Here is a 5,021-nt window from a genome sequence, read left to right as displayed (position 1 = left end):
GGATGTGTTTTGGGTCTATATCCTGGTCCCTTGTTTCTCCTGCTTTATCTTGCTTCTTTGTGTGGACTCTGATGATTTGTTGTCTCCAAGGCATTGTGACGTTTTTGTGTTTATATTTAATTGGTGATTATATGTTGGAGTGACTTGCCCACAATTTTTGTTTTCTTTGTTTTGTTTGTATGTTACCTATACAGGCAGGGTTCTGTGCTGTGCTCCTCTATTCACTAGTTGACAGCAGTTATACACTCACCACCTGTTTCCTTTCCTTTCTCAGTCTCTGCTATGTCCTTGCCAACTCTGGCAAACAGAACCTGTTCTTAGGTCCCTGGAATCCAAATGAGAATGCTATCACTTTAAAATCCAAAATGGTTGCCACTTGTAAACATTCAAAATTGCTGCGCCCTCGATCACTTTAAATATTCAAAATGGCCACTGCTTGTAAACAATCAAAATGGCTGCACCCTCGGTCACTTTAAATATCCAAAATGGCTGCCACATGTAAACAATCAAAATGGCTGTGCCCTCCAGACAGCAGAAAGTCCACAGTTCAGGTTGTCTCCCTCCTTGCTGTTTCCCTGCCTAGCCACAGACCACCAGAGCAGTTGTCCCTGCAGCCCTTGGTGACCAGGACTGATCTTTAGGTGAATTCTCAGGTCCCAACACCACTTGGAAATATTCAGGCTCTTGGTCTTGTCAGAGTAGCTGACAGTCCACAGCTCTGACTGTCTCCGTACTCACTGTTTTCATTCAGGTTTTTCCACTAGTTGGTGCCTAATCCATTTATGTATAGTTCTTTTCAAAGCTCAGGGTTCCAGTATTATCTTCTGTATGTCTGTCAATTGTTTTTTCTTTTCTTTGTTGAAGAGGGTCTGTGTCACTTGTCTGCCTATTCCTCCATCTTACCGGAAGTCTGCAAACACCTTTTTTCAACAATACAAATGGCAGCTATACATGTAGACTTAGCCAGATGGAGTACACAGGAATCAGATTGACTACATCTGTGGTAAGGGGCAATGGAAAAACTCAATATCTTCAGCCAAAGCAAGGCCAGGAGCTGATTATGGAACAGGCCATCAACTGCTCATATGCAAGTTCAACTTGAAGTTGAAGACAATTAAAACAAGTCCATGGGAGCCAAAATATGACCTTGAATATATTCCTCCTGAATGTAGAGATCATCTAAAGAATAGATTTGATGCATTGAACACCAATGACTGAAAACCAGAAGAATTGTGGGATGACATCAAGAACATCATCCATGAAGAAAGCAAGAGGTCATTAAAAAGATCCAAAATGGATGTCAGAAGAAACTCTGAAACTTGCCCTTGAGCAGAGAGTAGCTAAACCAAGTGGAAGAAATGACAAGATAAAAGAGCTGAATAGAAGATTTCAAAGAGCAACTTGAGCAGACAAAGCAAATTACTATAATGAAATGTGAAAAGACCTGGAGTTATAAAACCAAAAGGGAAGAACACATTTGGCATTTCTCAAGCTGAAAGAATTGAGGAAAAAATTTAAGCCTCGATTTGCAATATTGAAAGATTCTATGGGCAAAATATTGAATGATGCAGGAAGCATCAAAAGAAGATGGAAGGAAAACACAGAGTTATTGTATCAAAAAGAACTGGCCAATCTTCATCCATTTCAGGAGATGGCATATGTTCAAGAACCAATGGTATTGAAGGAAGAAGGCAAAGCTGCACTGAAGGAATTGGAGAAAAACAAGGTTCCAGGAATTGACAGAATACCCATTGAGATGTTTCAACAAATGGATGCCCTGCTGGAGGTACGCACTTGGCTATGCCAAGAGATTTGGAAAACAGCTACCTGGCCAACTGACTGGAAGAAATCAATACTTGTACCCATTCCAAAGAGAGGTGATCCCATAGAATGTGGAAATTATCAAATAATATCATTAATAGCACATGCAAGTGAAATCTTACTGAAGATAATTCAAAAATGGTTACAGTAGTGTATTGACAGAGAACTTCCAGAAATGCAAGCTGGATTCAGAAAAGGATGTGGAACAAGGGATATCACTGCTGATGTCAAATGGATCTTGGCTCAAAGCAAATAATACCAGAAAGATGTTTACTTGTGTTTTATTGACTATGCAAAAGCATTCGATTGTGTGGATCATAACAAACTGTGGATAACATGAAGAAGAATGGGAATTCCTGAACACTTGATTGTACTCATGAGGAACCTGTACATAGACCAGGAGGCTGTCATTTGAACAGAACAAGGGTATACTAAATGGTTTAAAATCAAGAAGGGAGTGCATCAGGGTTGTATCCTTTCACTATACTTATTCAGTCTGTATGTTGAACAAATAATCCAAGAAGCTAGACTATATGAAGAAGAACGTGGCATCAGGATTGGAGGAAGAATCATTAACAACCTGTGATACGCTGACAACACAACTTTGCTTGCTGAAAGTGAGGATGACTTGAAGCACTTACTGATAAAGATCAAAGAACACAGTCTGCAGTATGGATTACATCTCAATATAAAGAAAACAAAAATCCTCACAACTGGACCATTAAGCAGCATCATGATAAATGGAGAAAAGATTGAAGTTGTCCAAGACTTCACATTGCTTGGTTCTACAATCGATGCCAGTGGATTGTCAGGACATCAGACGACGTATGTTGTTGTTTGTTGTCATGTGCCATCAAGATGGAACTGGCTCATAGTGACCCCTCCATGGGTTTCCAAGGCAGTATCACTACAGAAGTAGATTGCCCAACCTTCCTTCGGAGGAGTGGCTGGTGGGTTTGAACCACCAACCTTCTGATTAGCAGCCAACTGCCTTAGGCACTATGCTACCAGACGACATATAGCATTGGGCAAATCAGCTGCAAAGGACCTCTTTCAAGTCCTGAAGAACAAAGATGTCTTCTTGAGGACTAAGGTGTGCCTGACCCAAGCCATGGTATTTTCAATCCCCTCATATGCATGTGAGACCTGGGCAATGAATATGGAAAACCCAGAAAGAGTTGATGCTTTCAAATTGTGATGTTGGCAAAGAATGCTGAAAGTACCATGGACTGCTAAAAGAACTAACAAATCTGTCCTGGAGGAAGTGCAGCTGGAATGCTCCTTGGAAGCAAGAATCATCAGACTTTGTCCCACCTACTTTGGTCATGTTGTCAGAAGGGACCGTTCACTGTAGAAGGATGTCATGCTTGGTAAGGTGGAGGGTCGATGAAAGAGGGAAAAGCCCTCAACGAGATGGATTGACACAGTGGCAGTGGCAATGGGCTCAAGCATAGATCATGGAGCTGGCACAGGACCAGGTGGTGTTTTGTTCTGCTGTGCGTAGGGTTGCTATGAGTCGGAGACGACTTGATGGCACCTAACAACAACAAATGACTTGGAATTGACTCAATGGCAGTGAGTTTGAGTAAGCGTCTTAGTTGACTCATTGCTGCATATTATATCTCCTACAATTTAATTGTTTAAAACAATAATCATTTATTATCTCCACAGTTTTCTGTGGGTTCAGGATTCACATGAAGTTACACCCATGTCAACCGTGGCCATGATCATCTGAAAGCTTCACTAGGGCTAGGGTATCCAATTCCAATGTGGTCCTCTCACGTGACTGCCAGGTGGGTTTCCCTTCACATGAGTGGACCTCTGTGGGAATGCCTGATCCTCACAACATGACTGTTGGCTCCCTCTGAAATAAGAGACCAAGTAGCAATGCCTTTTATGACGTAGACTGGGATGTCATATGTTGTCATTTCTGCAGTATTCTGTTGTCATGGGTGAGGCCTAATTTAGTGTCCTGATTTACAAGGACATGAATACTAGGAGGCCATCATAGAAGCTGGCTACCACAGAGCTATACTTTGAGATCTGACTCAAACTATCCTGTTCCTCATCAAGCTTTTACCTGCTGGTTGTAACATCCATTGATAATTCTTGCCTGGATCAATTACTATAGCTGTTGGGAAACAGCGGTTTTTCTAACCATCATTCAGGAGTCCTTGGGTGGTGCAAATGGTTAAACACTGACTACTGCGGTGCAATGATTTACTTGATATGGCTTCTCTAGCCATAGTCTTTGTAACTCCCATCAGATTACTGGGTGGGACCATGCAAATAAGGTGGTAAGTAGAACTCTGACATTGAAATTGGTTAGTTTTGTCACTCTGCCAGGCTTAAAATGAGCCTTCCTAGAAGCAGAAAACGGGATCTCACCAACATGAAGAAAGAATAGCCAGAAGTGGAGTGGAGTGGAGCAGAGTGAATCCTTGGGCCCGAGATCCTTGTGCTGGACTTCCCCAACACAGGAGCCCAACAGAGATGTCCAGCAGAGACACCCAGCAGAGAGATGACAGTAGTGGAACCAAAAGGTGAGTGGGGTACACATAGGTGTACCTGTCAGCAGAGCTAAGAAAGCTTTGTAACACTTGCCTGAGCAGAGCAGAGGCCAGACCAAGAGGCCAAGTCCAGAAAGGTGTGTGTAAGGGCATTGCAGAGGGGAGACTGTCCTCATCGAAGAATTGTACCCTGAGAGGGTTCCTGAATTGTAGCCTATTACTTCCCTAATAAACCTCATAATTGTGAGTATTGTCTGTGAGTTCTGTGTGGCCATTGCAATGAATTATTGAACCCAGCAGAGAAGTAGAGAGTGCCATGGGAGGGACAGCTGGTATCAGAGTTTGTAAAAAGGCTAGTGGGTTTTGGCAAGTTTGGCTTCATAGAGATAAGCCTTGGGCTCCTGATGGTGTCCTGTCTCCCTCTTGTGGAGTTAGGGGAGATCAGAAAATGCCACCTCCATGTCCTTTTTGCAACTACTAACCAAAAAGTTGGAGGTTCAAACCTACCCAGACACACCTTAGAAGTAAAGACTGGTGATCTACTTCCAAAAGGTCACAGCCTTAAAGACCATAATGGACTGCAGTTCTACTCTGCATACAGGAGCACCATGAGTTGGAATCAACTCCACAGTAGCTAGCAACAACAATCACCATTCTTTCTATATTTATGGGTTGTTGTTGTTGTTGTTA

This window comes from Orycteropus afer, unplaced genomic scaffold, assembly GCF_000298275.1.
Source record: "Orycteropus afer afer isolate SDZICR_OR568_19922 unplaced genomic scaffold, OryAfe1.0 scaffold01029, whole genome shotgun sequence".
NCBI lineage: Eukaryota > Metazoa > Chordata > Mammalia > Tubulidentata > Orycteropodidae > Orycteropus > Orycteropus afer.
Note: the sequence above shows the minus strand (reverse complement) of the source record.